General features: G+C 48.4%; 1 protein-coding gene across 1 annotated transcript in view; it reads right to left on the bottom strand.

The window, feature by feature from the left end:
- The window catches only part of LOC309566336 (plexin domain-containing protein 1-like), a 463,427-nt gene that overhangs the window by 261,094 nt on the left and 182,868 nt on the right, over window positions 1–19,465 (bottom strand). The window lies entirely within an intron of this gene.

The raw sequence follows: 19,465 nt of genomic DNA, 5'->3' as shown, positions 1-19,465 counted from the left end.
GCGATTGCACCACTGGCTCCGCTGGGGCTGGCGCTGCCCGGCCACCTGACCCCCGTTCATCTGCCCGCCGTCAGCGGGGCTCCTCCCGGCGCGCCACCCACCAGCCTGGGCCTGTACATGCTGCCGCCCCCCCCCCCCGCACCCGATCTGCCCGCTCCCGGAGGCCCCGGCCCCCCCCTGCTAGCACAGGTACCTGCGGATTTCGGGTCTTTCCCTCTTGCCTCTCCGCGGCTTCCGGCTCCCCCTGCTGCGGGCACATCGCTCCCGGGGTCCCCCATGGCTGCTGGTCTGTCCCCTGGTCAGGTGCCTGGCTGGAGAGCGGGGATCCATGCGCGGCCTCCGGCAGGTCCTGTCTGCGAGGTGGCTTCCTGTGCGGCTGAGCTTTCTGCTGACCGGACAGCACCACCTGCTGGCGGGAATGAGAATTGTGGCTCCTCTCATCTCCCTGTGCCCTGCAGGGTGGGAGATTCACGTCCCCTATCCACTCCTGGTGACAATTGCCATTCGTCGGCCATCATAGCTCTCCCTGCGCCCCCCAGGGCGGGAGATGCTCACGTCGGTCATTCCTCCGTCTTTTCCGGCAGGTCCGGTGTCCCACCAGGTCTCCCTGCGCCCTCCAGGGCGGGAGACGTTTCAGAGTCCCGTGCTTCTGTCAGTCGCTCCGTGGCGGCAGCCCCTCCGCGCCTCCCTGCGCCCGGCCGGGCGAGAGAGTCACACGCCGCTATTTTTCATGCCGGGCTGACATTGCCAGCCTATCCTCCTCCCCCTGCGCCCGGCTGGGCGGGGGACGGACGCTTGCCTCTTAGCCGCTCCAGCGCAGTGGTTCCCGCCGCTGCTACTCCTGTTCCGGTCTCTGCATGCTCCTGCTCTTCTGCTCATCGCCACCTGGGCCCACCTGGGCCGCTGACTGTACATCTGCCTTTGGATCCCTCGATGCAACGACCTTCATCGCAGCTCCCCGAGGCTCCTGTGGACGCTGGAAATCGCAGACGGCTGCCGGAACAACCCTCCGAAGGAGCGTCTAGGTCGTTGGGATCTCGCGAAGGGCAGCCCGCGCTGGCTCCACCTCCACACCTCAGTGAGTATGATTGTGGTCTAGTCTGGGGTAGGCCCGATGGAGCTACTGTATCAGGCCCGCCGGACGAGCGCATTTTCGCGGCGGTAAAGTCGGTCCTGTCTCAGTTGGGTGTATCCTCCCCTTCGGGTAATCCGGGCATTTTTTCGGGCGCACCGTTGTGGGCGGTTTCCTTTGACCGGTGTGCACCTTGCGGACAAGGTACGCGACAAAATTTGGCATCGCGAATTCGTCGATTTCCTGACTTTGGTCCCACCTGACCGGGAGACGGTGGACAAATCACGGCGGGTCGATGTTACGGTACAGGGCGACAAGCCTAAACAGCCTCCCCACACTTTTGGGAACTGGCTGCAGGGTTTCTGTGCTTACGCCGGGTGCTTTGCGAGCGTTTTCCAGAGTTAGGCCCTTCTCTTTTTTGTTACCTTGATCTAATTTGGGGTGCCTACAAAGTTTATGGCGGACAGTGCTGGTATCATTATGATACACAGTTTCGCCAAAAGATGGCGGCGCGGAAGGAATTTCGTTTTGATTGCCAGGATGGGAGCCTGTGGTTGTTGCTCATGTGCCCCCACAGGCCGTCGTCCTTTCAATCCGCGGCCGGCGCTTCCCACGGAGCGTCGGCTGCCCCCAAGAAAGGTGTCTGCTGGCTTTTCAACGAAAGTCACTGTAAGTGGTACACCGCGTGCCGATTTAAACACGAGTGCTTGGTGTGCGGGGGTCGCACCCCGCCATCTGGTGCTTTCGGAGTAACAAGCAACCGGTTGCCAAATCCGGGACCAAGCCCGACCTTCCTAGGGCGGAGGACGCCGGTGAACGTCACAAAGATGCTTCCTTGGTTAGACCGTTACCCTCTGCATAGGGAGGCTTTGATCTTGAGGGATGGGCTGGATCGTGGATTCTGGATTCCTTTTACTTATTCGGACGAGCCTTCCATGGCAGCGAACTTAAAGTCGGCATTGCAGTTCGAGCCTGTCCTTGCTGGGAAGCTCCGGAAGGAACTGGAATTGGGACGTATGGCTGGCCCGTTTGACTTCCCTCCTTTTCACAACCTGCGGGTTTCGCCTCTGGGTGTGGTTCTCAAGAAGGAGGAGGGAAAATTCCGCCTCATCCACCACCTTTCCCATCCTTCCGGCTCCTCTGTTAATGACGGCATCGATAAGGAGGAATCCAGGGTCCAATATGCCTCCTTCGACAAAGCCCTCGGGTTGGTGAGATCTGCTGGCCGGACTGCTTTGTTGGCTAAGGCGGACATTGAATCCGCCTTTCGCCTTCTCCCTGTTCATCCAGAATGCTTCCACCTGCTGGGCTGCTTCTTTCGGGACAGCTACTATTTTGATATGTGCCTCCCCATGGGATGTGCGATTTCATGTTACTATTTTGAGTTGTTTAGTAGCTTCCTTGAATGGGTGGTCGCCCAGTCGGCTGGTATGCATTCCCTTTTGCACTATTTGGATGACTTCCTTTTTGTTGGCCCGGCTGGCGGTGATCATTGCCAGCGGCTCCTTTCCATTTTTCAGTCCATATGCGAGCAGTTCTCTATCCCGCTGTCGGCTGACAAAACGGAGGGCCCGGTGACTGTGTTGTCTTTCCTGGGCATCTAAATTGACACGGTGGAGATGGTGTTCCGTTTGCCGGGTGACAAATTGGTTAAGCTCCGCTCCCTGCTCCGCTTGGCAATGGGGGCCTAAAAGCTTCAGTTGAAGCAGTTGCAAGCCCTTTTGGGTCATCTCGTCTTCGCCTGTCGGGTTTTACCCATCAGGAGGGCCTTTTGCAGGTGCCTGTCGTGGGCCATGAAAGGCGTGGCTGCTCCCCACCACTATGTACGAATTACTAGGCCAATGCATCCCGCATTGGCCTAGTAATTGACTTGGCGATGTGGCTCTCCTTTTTCCAGTCTTACAACGGTAATTCCTGTTGGCTTATGGAGGAGGTCCCGAACTCACAGCTGGAGCTTTACACGGACGCGGCAGGCTCCTGTGGCTTCGGGGCCTTTTTCCAAGGGGAATGGTTTGCCGAACGTTGTCCGGCCTCATGGGCCCACATGAATCTGTTGCGCAACCTCACCTTGCTGGAACTCTTTCCAATTATTGTTGCTATTGAACTGTGGGGGGAGAGGTTGTGTAACCGCCAGGTTGTTTTTTGGTCGGATAATATGAGCGTGGTTCAGGTAGTTAACTGTCAGTCTGCTAGATCTCCCCCTGTCGTTTCATTGCTGCGTTTTCTTGTCCTTAAATGTTAACATTTTAACGCTATTCCAGCCCTTGCCATTGCTGTCCCCCTCCCCTTTCCTAATGCTTCTGTCTTCCCTTCATGCATTCCCACAATAAAATCTACCACAACATTTCTTGATGGTCCTTAACCGCTTGCCAACCGCCCACAGTATATTTACTGCTGCAGTCAGCCCCTCCTGGGCAAAGCGACGTAGTTCTACGTCGCTCGCCCAGGAGCCTGCAGGGGGCGAGCGCGCTCCCCCGGAGGCGCGCTCCCGCCCCGGTCGTTCAGGGACATCCCCGCGTGAGTGACCGGCGGCTCCGATGTCCGCCGGTCACTCGCAATCTCCCGCTGGAGAGGGAGAAAGGCAGGCGGCTAATGTAAACAAAGCCGCCTGTCATTCTCCCTGGTGTAACTGCAGAGATCATACGATCCTGCTATGTAGGATCGTATGTCTCTTTGATTACATCACAAGCCACGCCCCTTTACAGTTATAATCACGCCCCTAGGGACACACTTAACTCCTTGATCACTAATAAAGTTAACCCCTTCCCTGCCAGTGTCATTTTCACAGTAACAGTGCATATGTATAGCACTGATTACTGTAGTAATGTCACTGGTACCCCCAAAAGTGTCAAAAATGTTAGTCAGGGGTCCGATCTGTCCGCCGCAATGTCGCAGTCCCGCAAAAAAAAATCGCAGATCGCTGCCATTACTAGTTAATGAAAAAAAAACAATAAAAATTACATAAATCTTTCCCTTAGTCAGTAAGCGCAATAACTTTTGCGCAAACCAATCAAAATACGGTTATTGCAATTTTTTTTACCAAAAATATGTAGCAGAAAACAAATTGCCTTAAAATGTTAAAAAATTTAGATTTTTACATTTCTTTTTTGGGGAATATTATATATAAAAAATGTGAAAAATATTGTTATTTTTTCAAAATTGACGCTTTTTTTTTTGTTTATAGGGCAAAAAATAAAAATCGCACAGGTGATCAAATACCACCAAACGAAAGCTCTGTTTGTGGGAAAAAAAGGAAGTCAATTTCATTTGGGTACAGCATTGCACAACCGCGCAATTGTCCGTTAAATTCGCGCAGTGCCGAATCACAAAATAGGCCCTGGTCTTTGAGCAGGAAAATCCTCCAGGGCTTAAGTGGTTAATAAATGTCAATGTGTTTTAATACCGTGTCTTTTGAGCTGGCCAGCTCTCCCTACAACCTGTTGTGCACATCTCTTTGCTTTTTGGTTCACAATTAATCTTTACCCCTACTTTCACATCCACTAGTTCACTCAAATTGATAAAAGAACTAGGTTGCTACCTTGCAGTTTGGGGAGATGGGACATGATGCTTTGGGAATTGCATTGAACAAAATTGCTATGGTACTTGTTATTTTTAGAGGTTATACTCTAGGCGGACAGCCACATGCACATAACCCCCAATTCCCTCAAGCTACCTCTCTTTATTCCTCTCTTTATTCCCCTCTCTCATCTATCCTTTCTCATTCCTATTGTTTCCTACACCCCCCAGACATTCTTCTCCCACCCTCTCCACATTCACACATGCAAATACACTGCAAATGTCTACCCTGCAATCTTGTAAACACACTAACATCCTACATATCTCCTGGTGGAACCATGTCTGTTTCACCCTTGTGGTGACATCAGGGCCGGAGTGGGACTCATTTTCAGCCCTGGAGTTTCATGCCTTAGACCGGCCCACTTTAGTTCACGACTGACTATATTAAAATAATGTAATTAAAACCTCAGAATATAAGTTTGCAATGGCGCACTGTTCTCTACAGCCTTGTAATTCATTGTATTTTTCAAAAAATATCATCATTTCCAATTCAGTGCAAATACAGTAGCCTTCTCCGCCATGGATTCCCCCAGATCCTCCCCCCCCCCCCCCCTAGTATGTATGATGCATGCATATTCTTAGCCCCCAAGTGCATAACTTTACATTTATCAACATTAAACCTCATTTGCCACATAGTTTTTTTTAAATGTACGAAAATATCGGCCAATATCGTCAAAAGCCGATATTCAATGGCCAAAAAATCGGTATCGGCAATAAAAAAACGGTATCGGTCAATCACTAATTCATAGTGCTGCCAAAGCAGAACTCACCCTGGGCAAATAGACACTATTGCATTTTATATAATTTTTTCATAATAAGGGTAACAAGGCTCACATGCTTTTTGCAGGAATATTGAAGGATAAGTTCAACGATATAACTCTCCGTGTACTCAGGGATAAAGCGGGCCTTCTTCAGTCTCATGGTTTGCCAATAGCCCAGATATTCAGTAATTTCTATGTGGATTTTTACCCAAAACACCACACAAATTCATCTGCCCCAGACTTTATTCAGCGTGTCCAGCAATATCTATTTGATAACCATGTTCCCAAAGATTCTACTATGGACTTATTCTCACTTAACTCACCAATTGATAAGGCAGAAATTACAGTTACCATTAAAATGCACCATGCAAACAGAGCCCCAGGGTCAGGTGGGTCACCCTATTTTTATTTTAAAACATTCTTTGTCATGATCTGCGTCTGGACCTGTGATCTCTGTGTTGTTTGGCTGCAGCTCTTCTCACTGTGCCACCAGTCTCAGCATCAGACACCTGATGGACTGTTACTTCCTTGTAGGTTCTACTCCAAGAAGCTGTCACCAGCAGAATGCAATTATGAGATTGGACACAGAGAGCTGTTGGCCATTATCCTGACTCTCAAAGAGTGGAGACACTTGGACGAACGTTCTGTGGTTCCAGCTCTCATTCTCACCGATCAAAAGAATCTGATGTATATCTCGGAGGCCATGAGGCTTACACCCCATCAGGCCAGATGGGCCTTTCTCTTGTCTCGTTTTAGCTATGTAGACTCCTATTTGCCCGACTCCTAGAATGTTAAGGTTGATGCCTTATGTTATATTCTCCGTGTTGTGAGAGACACAGGACTCTGGTCTGGAACAACGGATGTTTATTTAGTACTCTCTGTACAGCATTACAGGACAGCTCTGTATATCAATACATCTCTACATGTGTCTAAGATGGCCACTCTGCCCCTTGACCCTTGTCATCACTCCTGGGTGGAGCCAGCCTTAAAGTGACAGTACATGTGAAACCCTTCAGGTATAACACCTTATTTCAGCAGTATTCTTACTTGTCCATTGAGGACTCCGTGCCGACACCGATCATACAGTCAGATCATATTCTGGCTGCCATCCGCATCTGCCTACTGCTCAGGAGCTTGCCTCTGTGTTTGCCAGGGAGGTCTTCCGTTTGCATGGGTTGCCTAATGAGCTTGTCTTAGACCGTGGGAGCCAGTTTTTCTCTAGGTTCTTTTGCTCCCAGTTGGGTATTCGACTCTCCTTCTCCACTGCCTACCATCAGCAGTCCAATGGTGCCACTGAGTGTTCCAACCAAGCTCTGGAGAAATTTCTCCACTGCTATATCTCTGACCATCAGGACAATTGGGTTGATCTGCTACCCTGGGTGGAGTTTGCTAGAAACTCTGCCATCAACTCTTCATCTGGAATGTCTGCATTCATTGCTAATTATGGGTTCCAACCCAGTGTTTTGCCCGAGTCTTTCTTGGCACAGGACATCCACGCTGTGGAGGATAGTTTTCGTGCCCTCTGTTCCTCTTGGGTGCAGATTCAAAAGTCTTTACGGGTCTCTGCACAGCGCCAGAAGCTCCAGGCAGACCGAAGATGTTCATCTGTTCCTTTGTACCTGGTTGGGGAGAGGGTGTGGTTGTAGACCTGTAATCTCAACCTCAGGGTGCCCACTCCAAAACTGGCACCCTGTTTTGTTGGGCCTTTTTGCATCCTCTGTAAGGTGAACCCAGTGGCCTATGCCCTTGGTCTTTCCCCTGGCATGCGTATCTCCAATGTCTTCCACATGTCACTTTTGAAGCCACTGGTTTGCAATCGCTATACTTCACTTCCTCGCCCTCATCTTATTCCTGTGGGCAATCATGAGGAGTATGAGGTTAGCAGTATCTTGGATTCTTGTCTGTTCTGAGGTCAGGTTCAATACCTGGTGTACTGGAAGGGTTATGGTCCTGAGAAGCGCTCCTGGGTTCCCTCCGCTGATGTTTATGCTCCCATCTGCTGCAGCGGAAAAAAATTCAGTCACTGCCACCCACATGCCCAGTGTCTAAATGCAAGCTTGTCAAAGCTGCTGGCTTTACAACTTCTTAATTTCGGTCTTGTGGATTGTGCCCCCTTCCTTGAATTTGCAGAATGCGCTGGCTGTTCCACAATGGCAGGTTTCCATTCGCTATTTCTTTTCACGTAAGGCCAATCCAGCTCTGTACCATCACGTGGAAGGCAATGTTGTGGCATCGTTGGGCAAGGCAGTCAGGAGCAAAGTCTACATTAGTCCTGACACGTGGTCCAGCAAGCATTGTCAGGGATGCTATACTTCGTTCACAGTACAAGGGTAACTCTGCTTGCAATTTATAGAGATGCAGGACAGGGCTCAGTGCTGCGGCCTGTTGTGCCACCACGTCTTCATACAACTAGTGGTGATGATGTGAGATTTGTCAGCTCTACCCCCTCCTCCGCCTCCTCCATGCCCTCCTTTGCTTAATTGTCCTACAAACCACAAGTACCCCCTAAGCATTCAGGGGCCTATTAAATGAGTCAGGCTAAAAGGTGCCATGCAGTGCTTCAGTTGGTGTGTCTAGGGGACAAGAACCACACCAGAGCAGAGATTCTTGCAGCTTTGCAGGGGAAGGCCCAGAGGTGGTTTACACCACACCAGCTGGAGCTAGGAATGGTGGTGTGCGCTAATGGCACAAACCTCCTGTCTGCCCTTAGACAGGGAAAGTTGACACCTGTGCCATGCCTGGCACATGTCCTCAATTTTGTGGTGCAGTTTTTTCTAAATAGGTACCCAGGGTTGAAAAATCTTCTAAAGGAGGCCTGAAGATTCTGTAGCCATTTCAGGGGGTCATACACAGTCAGTGCTTGGATGGCTGAAATTCAGCGGGAATTCCACCTGCCCGTAAACCGCCTGATTTTTTACATGCCCACCAGCCTTAGGCCAGCTTGGCTTTTTTCCCCACGCCAATGGCTGCTGATAAAGGATGCATGCACTGTACGGTCACCATTTGAGGAGGCCACAAGTTAACACAAATGTACTGCCTCAGTTAACACAGTTAAGGACAGGCTGGGGGGGTCTCACTGAGGAGGTGGCACTTCTGAGACAGGATTTACAAAAAAACCTGCGAGCGGACCACGGCTGCAGAGAGCCGCATCTGCGACTTTGAGGATCAAGTGCCAGCCCTGATCACTGAATCTAGAGTGACTGCTCGACAAGCGCAGGCCAACAAGGACAAAACGGACAGCATTGAGAACCGCCTGAGACGAAATACTGTCCGCATAGTGGGGCTCCCAGAGAAGGTGGAGGGCAGGGACCCTGCTGACTTTATTGAAACTTGGCTCAGTGAGGTTTTTGGGGGCGGGACTCCTTCTCCCACCTGTTCGCAGTGGAGAGGGCGCACCGTGTCCCCATCAGGGCCCTGCCCGGCAATGCTCCCAGGCCCATGCTTGAAAGTGCTCCGCCTGGCCAGAGAAAAAGCAGACATCAGGTTTAACGGAGCCAGAGTATCCTTCTACCCTGATTTTTCGAGGTTCAAAAACAGCGAGCAAAGTTTATTGATGTTAAACAACGTCTCCGCCGCATCGGTCTGGTTTATGCCATGCTGTACCCAGCCCGCCTGCGTGTCACGGCAGAAGGGAGAGCGTATTTCTTTGACACGGCTGCGGCGAATTGGCTTGATGTTCAGGAGCCCTCCCTCCGTCAACGACGGCGAGAAGACCCCAGTGAGTGAGGGGGTCTAGCGGAGTAGCCGGACCTCCCCGTTTATATATCTTTCTATGCGGGTGGGATCCCTTGAGGGGGTTGATTTTGTCCCGGCCGGGGACGCTTCCAGTTTTGCGTTTGGATTACAAAGCTCCAACCATTGAATGATACGTCACGATTTGATGGTTTTCTTCAAACTTCCTATTTAGATCACCACTACAGGACTGTTCGGCCGTTGCCGCGTTTGTCTGGACTGGGTCGTCCGTTCATCTTAAAGTTTTTGTCCAGGCACCGTTGTGTCTTGCCCTACTGGGACATGATTCCTCTGTCACCACTCTTGTTTTTGGGAAAACTCATGCCACCCTGGATCCCTCGGACTGCCTTTTCAGAACTGTTACACTACTTACCCCTGTCCTTGCAATACTACATCTCCGCCCTGGGTCTAGCAGATCAGAATGGAATGGAACTCTCTATATTCATACTCAATCACCATGGCTGGAGTACCGGTAGTTTCGTGGAATGTCCGAGGACTCGGCCGCCCTCTGAAATGGGCTATGATTGCTAAACAACTGCAAAAATACCACCCTGCCATTATAGGTCTGCAGGAGACTGACCTGCTAGGGGACTCTGTGGGGTGCCTACGGTATTCTTGGGTGGGTTGGGGATACCACTCCACCCACTCCTCATATTCCAGGGGGGGTCAGCATCCTGGTCCACAGGTCTCTGGCCTTTCAGGAGTTGGGGGTGCAGGTTGACTCGGAGGGGAGATTTATATTTTTACATTGTATGTTATTTCAAGTCACGTGTATACTGGCGGTGGTGTATGTTCCTCCTCCGTTTTCCTCTGCAGTTCTTCGGGAACTACTGCACTTCACAATGGATAAAGTGGGTGTCCCGCTAATTATCATTGGAGACTTCAATGGGATACTGGACCCTGCCAGAGATAGACATCCTCCCTCTTCCTCCTTGGTCACCGCCAGGGGCACAGCTCTTTCTCGCTTTTTGGTGGAGATGGACTGGTCGGAGGTATGGCGCCTGAAACACTCTGACATGGTCCAGTTCTCTTGTTTCTCCAAGATGCATTCTTCTTTGTCCCGTATTGATCTCTGTGTATGTACAAGGGAAGCCCTCCCTCTTGTGGAGAGGGCAGAAAACGCCTTAAGAGGGATCTTGGATCATTCCCCGTTGGTGGTCTGGCTCACGGTGCGTCCACAGGTGGCTTTGCGAAAGACCCCGTGGCGTTTGATTGCCTTTTGGCTAAAACCTTTTCTGCTGGATAATGATATTCCGGCTGCCATTGCCTCTTTCTTCGCTAACCATGACTACCCTGGAGACGTGATAATGAGATGGGATGCCTTCAAATGTTTTCTTCGGGGAGTGTTAATAGCTAATATTGGAAAGGTGCAGACGAATTCAAGGCGCTTTGAGAAACAATTGTCACATTGTGCCCAAAGGCAGAAGGAGGAATATATAGCCAACCCCAATGACGATACGAGGGCGGCTTGGTTGTCTGCCCAGTCAGTGTGGGTTGGGGAACTTCGCTCTAAGGCGGACAAGAAATGTTTTTTTGCAAAGACCACCTTTTATGAGGAGGGGGAGCTGACGGGTCGCCTGCTATCACGATTAGTGGGGGCGCGCCCTTCGGTTCCCCCCATTGGGGCTCTCTGGTTATCAGATGGCCACATGGTGAACACGCAGGACTGTATTATGTCGGAGCTAGTAAGGTTCTACATTGATTTGTACTCCTCCCATGTGATTTATGCCCCGGAGGACTTACAAAACTATCTACGCGACATTCATCTCCCACAATTAACGGAGGAACAACAGGCTGGGTTGGAGGTCCCAATCACTGAGAAGGAGCTGCTGGAAACTGTGGCCCTCTTCTCGGGGTCTAAGGCACCCGGGGACGACGGCCTTCCCATAGAAATGTACCAATAATTTTCTGGGTTACTTATGCCAAAATTGCTAGAAGTGTTTCAAGCCGCTAGGGAGACAGGTGCACTGCCAGACCCCATGTCCAGGGCTAGCATTGTACTACTGCTCAAACTGGATACACCCCCTACGGACCCGGGCTCATACAGACCCATCTCCATGCTCCAGGCAGATGTCAAGATACTAGCCAAGGTTTTAGCGCGGAGAGTTAATAAGATTATCACCCATATCATCCACGAAGACCAGGCGGGCTTCATGCCAAATAGGTCCACGACTCTCAACCTCCGTCGCCTATTTGTCACAATACAGACACCAGCAGATAACAAGGGGGACCGTACGTTGCTGTCACTGGACGCCAATAAGGCGTTTCGACAGAGTGTAATGGGACTATCTTTGGGCGGTGATGGAAAAGTTCAGATTTGGCCCTGTTTTTATGTCGTGGGTACGATTGTTGTACCATCATCCACAAGCTTCTATTCGGGAGGGGGGCAGAATTTCTGCCCACTTCCACCTGGGTAGGGGAATGAGACAGGGGTGCCCACTTTCCCCGCTTCTATTTGCCATAGCCATTGAACCTCTTGCAGCGTGCATTAGAGCCCAGGCTTCTATAGCAGGTTTTAAGTACGGCCCCCTCCAGGAAAAGATCCTGCTATACGCGAACGATATGCTTTTGACGCTGGGTGACACAGAGAATTCCCTGAGGGAGGTTATGTCTATTATTAATGAGTTTGGTAGTTTTTCCGGACTCACCATAAATTGGTCCAAATCAGCGCTCTTGCCGTTAGATAGGGACGTTGCCCCGTCCTTGGGATCTCTTTGTCCAGTCCCTGTGGTTAGCACGTTCATATATCTGGTGGTGGTGGTGTCTGCGGATCTGACTTAATATAGTCAACTCAACATAAGTCCCCTCTTAACGAAATTCCGGAACAAAATCAGAATATGGAATAAACTATGGCTCTCGCTAGCGGGTAGGGTAAATCTTATTGAGATGATCCTGATGCTGCAATTATTGTACTTCCTCCATAATTCCCCAATCGTTATCACACTGAAAACCTTCCGCTTTGTAAACACCCTATTCAGGTTCCTAATATGGAAAGGAAAGGCGGCGAGGATACGTCTAGAACAGTTACAGAAGCCCCGTAACGGGGGTGGTCTTGCTCTCCCTAATCCGTGGCTGTATTATCTGGCCTCCGAACTACAGCATCTGGTAGGCGCGATCTCGGGGACGCGGGTTTGGCGCGGCGTTAGCGGTCATACAACAGTTTACTGGCGCATGTGGAGTGCCGGAAGGCAGCTTTTTGCCAAATCGAATAGGCGCTACCCTACATATCAACTCCTTCAAAAGGTATGGGACAAAACTAAGCAGATAGAGCAGGCCTTGGGGTATACCAACTTTAGTCCGATCTGGTATAATCGAACATACCCTGAATTGTATAAGTTGGACCAGGCTGGAAGGTGGCGCTCCTTTGGGGTGACCCATCTAACACACATCCTTAGGGGAACTACAGGATCGCTTCTCGATGCCTGGTAATATGCGGTTCTATTATATGCAACTGCAACATGCTGTGTGGGCTCAGGCTACCCTGGGTCAGCTGCTGTACATGTCCTCCACTCCTGTCTTCTCCCTTATGCAGCACTTCAACGACACTAAGGGGTTTATATCCAGCTGCTACGCCTCGCTATTGGGTACATATTTGGAGAAATACCCTGGCAAGGCGTGCGAACAATGGTGCACTGATGTAGGGGAGATCCTGGGCAAGCAGTGGGAGGAGGCCTTAGAGGCGGTACGCACCTGTTCTCTTAATGTATCACACCAGGTTTCCCAGCTCTACATCCTCCTTAGAGCAGACTACGTATAACCACACCAGCCCAGGACCTCCACATCCAGCATCTTCACCTCCAAGATCGTCTGAGACCAGCCACCCGGACAGCTGCTGCAAAAATAAGATTGCATAACCAAAGAATTTCTGCACAAACTGTCAGAAGCCGTCTCAGGGAAGCTCATCTGCATGCTTGTCATCCTCATTGGGGTCTCGACTTGACTGCAGTTCGTTAGAGTAACCAACTTGAGTGGGCAAATGTTCACATTCGATGGTGTCTGGCACTTTGGAGAAGTGTTCCCTTCACAGATGAATCCTGGTTTTCACTGTACAGGGCAGATGGCAGATAGCGTGCATGGCGTTGTGTGGGTGAGCGGTTAGCTGATGTCAACATTGTGGATCGAGTGGCCCATGGTGACAGTGGGGTTATGGTTTGGACAGGCATATTTTATGGACAACGAACAAAGGTGCATTTTATTGATGGCATTTTGAATACACAGAGATACAGTGATGAGATCCTGAAGCCCATTGTTGTACCATTCATCCACGACAATCACCTCATGTTGCAGCATGCTAATGCACAGCCCCATGTTGCAAGAATCTGTACACAATTCCTGGAAGCTGAAAACATCCCAGTTCTTGCATTGCCAGCATACTCACCAGACATGTCACCCATTGAGCATGTTTGGGATGCTCTGGATGGGCGTATACAACAGCTTGTTCCAGGTACTGCCAATAGCCAGCAACTTCGCACAGCCATTGAAGAGGAGTGGACCAACATTCCACAGGCCACAATAAATAACCTGATCAACTCTATGCAAAGGAGATGTGTTACACTGTGTGAGGCAAATGGTGGTCACCCCAGATACTGACTGGTTTTCAGACCCCCCCGGATCCCCCGCCCCCAATACAGTAAAACTGCACATTTTAGAGTGGCCTTTATTGTGGCCAGCCTGTGCAAAATGAAGCTGTCTAATCAGCATCTTGATATGTCATACCTGTGAGGTGGATGGGTTATCTCAGCAAAAGAGAAGTGCTCGCTAACACAGATTTAGACATTTGTGAACGCATTTTGAGAGAAATAGGCCTCTTGTGTACATAGAAAAAGTCTTAATCTTTGAGATCAGCTCATGAAAAATGGGGGCAAAAACAAATTTGTTGCGGTTATAATTTTGTTCAGTGTAGAAGCACTCGGAAGGGAGGAGGAGCCGAAGAGCACCGACGGAGAACCCCAAAACAGGAGGTTCGACGTTAATCTGTGCAAAACCATTGCACAGAGCAGGTAAATACAACATCTTTATTATTAAAAAAATCACTTATAATCACTTGAATACACGGACATAGGGGAATCCATCAGCCATGACACTAAAGACTACAGCTACAACATTACAAGGTAAGGCAAACAAATGACACGGAATATAACTACACTAATTCCTAGTTAAGACAACAAAAACATTTGAAAGTGTACCTTTAAGAGTTCAATCAAATAGATTTGATGCGACTGCCCGGTAATCCCACTGGTCCATTCATGTCTGTTACAAGCTGCTTAAAAGAATCAGTTGCATCCACAACTACCTGAAAAGCTATTTTTGCCTAGGTTTACGAATGAATTTGATTGGGGTGCTGCTGACTGTATGTTAAAGCTAATCAATATAACAATTCCAAGTGTATTAAACATGCAAACTATATTATGCCAGCATGTAGTGTCGCTGATACTGTTTGTGAGAATCTTACTGTTCCATAATACCACATACAGCTTAAAGCTGTATTAAGCCAAAAAGCAAACATTCTCGTACTGCAGCTTACCAATTCTTAGATGCGGTGTCTGCATTGGTTTTCTTTTTTAGGCTTTCTTTTCTGTTTTTTCACCGGGGGATCTGGCCAGTAAACAAACAAAAGGAGCAAAGTGTGCAGACCAAAAAGTGTAGTGGATGTTTAAACATTTATTTAAAAACAATGTATCATGGTTCTCAAAGAAATCTCCGCCTTGGAGGACACCAAAGGAACTGTGATAATAGTTAGATTGGAAGTGGTCTGGATAGTACCTTTAATAGCTAAGAGAGACAGCAAGGGGGTGCCAATCTAAGCGGAGCAAGATGGAATGAGGACAAAGCACACAATAATTGGTCTCATGCATAACAGTCATTGATACATCTGCAGCTGGGAGGAGGAGGCATCCAGGATCCCAAGATGGAGCCACCTCTTCAGGGGTGGAGTATGGTAGCTGGGGTGACCAGGCAGCCTCACGTGGTAGCAGTGATCATCCTATTCTGCAGGTGGTGAAGGCTCCCTATGCTCACCATTGGCAGAGCATAATAGCACTACGGAAGAGATTCCCCCTTCAACACTGATTGTTTTGTTGGAGGAATCAAGCTATTTTCTTTCCTTCAACCTGTGGTTGGTACAAGAGCTTTACTGGTTTTTTGCCCTGGTACATGCCCTTTGACTGACAATCCCGTGTCTATTAGTCTTGAAAAATGGCCAGAATTGATTTTCAAGATTCAAGTCTCTAAACACATTTGAACACCCATGTGCAGAGGGCCTAAGTATTACTGAGTATACAGTATTTAGATATAAACGGTAGAGGTGCAGCCTGCTGTAGATATAAGAAAGTTACATGTGTTTTGCTGTCTTCGATAGTAGGGATGAGCTCAGGCAGGTTTGGTTACTAGTCCGAACCCCCCCTCCCTTTGCAGTATAAAAGGAGCATGGATATGTGCAGCTGCGGGGCGGGGAATGCCTCTACTGCTTATGACTTGTGGCCCGAAGTGACAGCTGGTGGGATAGCTCAGGGGTTCAGATTAGTATCAAAGCAAGCCTGAGCTTATTCCTTTTTGATAGTTCTGGGCCTTTTAGTTGTAGTTTGGGTACATAACTCTACAGTTGTTGCAAGGTTTGTGCCCAAGACAAAGCTCCTAGTTCTGTGTGCTAATACCAGATCTTTTGTAGGCTGTATCTTTTTTTTCTGAGTTTTTTTGGATTGGACAAGTTTTGAAGAAAATGTAAGCTTTATTGAGCATTACAGTAAAGTAGTAATAAACTGTCTTTTGTAAAAACCCACAGAGAGGAAGGGTTTTTATAACAGAAGACACACGAGAGGCCTCTTCTGTCATAAATGACCCCCTTGCCTGCCAGCGGCTAATGGAATCTGAGCTGCACATGCGCTCTGCATGCCGTGGCAAAGTGACTTCACCGCAGCCTGGCCATTGAAGTGGCTGAATATTTGGAAATCGGAAGGAATACTGGATAACATGGAAGCACCGTGGACCAGAGAGAGCCGTGACAGCCAGCTCTGGATGGCTCCATCTGTATGTAAGTGTCTCATAATGTACCAGTATGGGGTGCCTTAAACCTGCAGGAGGGCACATTTTTTTAGTCTCCTAATGAGACCTAACTCCCACTTTAACCACTTTACCCCCGCTCACTTTGCTGCTACTGCAGCAAAGTGGCTCGTTCCCGTCCAGCGACGTAGACCTACGTCGCTGGACTCCGCCCCTTGTGGCCGGCGCGCGCGCGCCGCCGGAGGCTCGCTCCCGCTGTTTTCAGTCACAGCGGGAGTCGGGCCAGGGGAGGAGCAGCGGCGATCGCCGCTGCTCTTACCCGATCGTCGGGGATCGAGTCTGGAGATCCGCCCGCTGTGTGTAAACAGGCAGGTCAGCAGACAGGCAGGGTCAGATTGCAGGGTTCAGCATAGCTGAACCCTGGATCTGTCCTTGTGTCACTCTGTCACCCCCCCCCCCCACACGTCAGTAAGCACCAAGCATACATTAACCCCTCCCTCTCCAATAAAATTAACCCCTTCCCTGCCAGTGTCATTTTTACAGTAACAGTGCATATATATAGCACTGATTACTGCAGTAATGTCACTGGTACCCCCAAAAGTGTCAAAAATGTCAGTCAAGGGTCCGATCTGTCCGCCGCAATGTCGCAGTCCCGCAAAAAAAATCGCAGATCGCCGCCATTACGCGTTAAAAAAAAAACACCAAAAATGACAGCAATCTTTCCCTTTGTTAGTAAACGCAATAACGTTTGCGCAAACCAATAAAAATACGCTTATTGTGATTTTTTTTTACCAAAAATATGTAGCAAAAAACAAATTGGCAAAAAATTAAAAAAATTTTGATTTTTACATTTTTTTTGGGTGGGAATTTCATATAAAAAAATGTGAAAAATATTGTTATTTTTTTAAAATAAACGCTCTTTTTTTGTTTATAGCGCAAAAAGTAAAAATCGCACAGGTGATCAAATACCACCAAAAGAAAGCTCTGTTTGTGGGAAAAAAAGGACGTAAATTTCGTTTGGGTACGGCTTCGCACGACTGCGCAATTGTCAGTTAAAGTCGCACAGTGCCGAATCGCAAAAAGTGGCCTGGACGGAAGACAGCAAAATCCTCCGGTGGTAAAGTGGTTAAAGGATAAGTTCACCATTAATAACATGTTACATATTACACCTATATGTAGGGTATAACATGTAACATGTTACTAACTGACCAGCCTCACACCTATACACACTCTTTAAACGTGTATCAATGTGCAAAATTGTGTTTAAAAGTAGTGCCGCATTCCACGAAAGGTTGAACATACAGTGCCTTGCGAAAGTATTCGGCCCCCTTGAACTTTGCGACCTTTTGCCACATTTCAGGCTTCAAACATAAAGATATAAAACTGTAATTTTTTGTGAAGAATCAACAAGTGGGACACAATCATGAAGTGGAACGAAATTTATTGGATATTTCAAACTTTTTTAACAAATAAAAAACTGAAAAATTGGGCGTGCAAAATTATTCAGCCCCCTTAAGTTAACCGCTTACTGTCCGCCACAAGTTCATATACTGCGGCGGTCAGCCCCATGCAGGCAAATGGACGTATGGGTACGTCAATCACCTGCGAGTCAATAGGGGGCAAGCGCGCGCCGCCGGAGGGGCGCTCCCGCCCCCGCTCGCTCACTGTGGTCCCGGCGCGAGTGACCGGCGGACCCGATGTCCGCCGGTCACTCGCGATCGTCAGTTACAGAGGGAGAAAGGCAGGCGGCTAATGTAAACAAAACCGCCTGTCATTCTCCCCTGTGTAACAGCAGAGATCATACGTTCCTGCTATGTAGGATTGTAGATCTCTGCTGTTACATGAAAAGCCACATCCCTGCACAGTAAGAATCACGCCCCTAGGGACACACTTAACCCCTCCTTCTCCAATAAAGTTAACCCCTTCCCTGCCAGTGTCATTTTTACAGTAACAGTGCATATCTATAGCACTGATTACTGTAGTAATGTCACTGGTACCCCCAAAAGTGCCAAAAATGTCAGTCAAGGGTTCAATCTGTCTGTCGCAATGTCGCAGTCCCGCAAAAAAAAAATCGCAGATCGCCGCCATTACTCGTTTAAAAAAAAACAATAAAAATGACAAAAATCTTTCCCTTAGTTAGTAAACGCAATAACTTTTGCGCAAACCAATCAAAATATGCTTATTGCAATTTTTTTTTTACCAAACATATGTAGCAGAAAACAAATTGGCCTAAGATGTTAAAAAATTTTGATTTTTACATTTTTTTGGGGGGGAATTTCATATAAAAAAATGTGAAAAATATTGTTATTTTTGCAAAACTGTCGCTCTTTTTTTGTTTATAGCGCAAAAAGTAAAAATCGCACAGGTGATCAAATACCACCAAATGAAAGCTCTGTTTGTGGGAAAAAAAAGGACGCCAATTTAATTTGGGTACAGTGTCGCACGACCGCGCAATTGTCCATTAAATTCACGCAATGCCGAATCGCAAAATACGCCCTGGTCAGGAAGGGGGTAAAATCTTCCGGGGCTTAAGTGGTTAATACTTTGTAGCGCCACCTTTTGCTGCGATTACAGCTGTAAGTCGCTTGCGGTATATCTCTATCAGTTTTGCACATTGAGAGACTGAAATTTTTGCCCATTCTTCCTAGCAAAATAGCTCAAGCTCAGTGATGTTGGATGGAGAGCGTTTGTGAACAGCAGTTTTCAGTTCTTTCCACAGATTCTCGATTGGATTCAGATCTGGACTTTGACTTGGCCATTCTAACACCTGGATATGTTTATTTGTGAACCATTTATTTGTAGATTTTGCTTTATGTTTTGGATCATTGTCTTGTTGGAAGACAAATCTCCGTCCCAGTCTCTGGTCTTTTGCAGACTCCATCAGGTTTTCTTCCAGAATGGTCCTGTATTTGGCTCCATCCATCTTCCCATCAATTTTAACCATCTTCCCTGTCCCTGCTGAAGAAAAGCAGGCCCAAACCATGATGCTGCCACCACCATGTTTGACAGTGGGGATGGTGTGTTCAGGGTGATGAGCTGTGTTGCTTTTACGCCAAACATAACGTTTTGCATTGTTGCCAAAATGTTTGATTTTGGTTTCATCAGAGCACCTTCTTCCACATGTTTGGTGTGTCTCCCAGGTGGCTTGTGGCAAACTTTAAATGACACTTTTTATGGATATCTTTAAGAAATGGCTTTCTTCTTGCCACTCTTCCATAAAGGCCAGATTTGTGCAGTATACGACTGATTGTTGTCCTATGGACAGAGTCTCCCACCTCAGCTGTAGATCTCTGCAGTTCATCCAGAGTGATCATGGGCCTCTTGG

Source organism: Pelophylax lessonae (assembly GCF_965119305.1).
Source record: "Pelophylax lessonae genome assembly, chromosome: 11".
NCBI lineage: Eukaryota > Metazoa > Chordata > Amphibia > Anura > Ranidae > Pelophylax > Pelophylax lessonae.
This window is presented reverse-complemented; position numbering and strand designations above follow the sequence as displayed.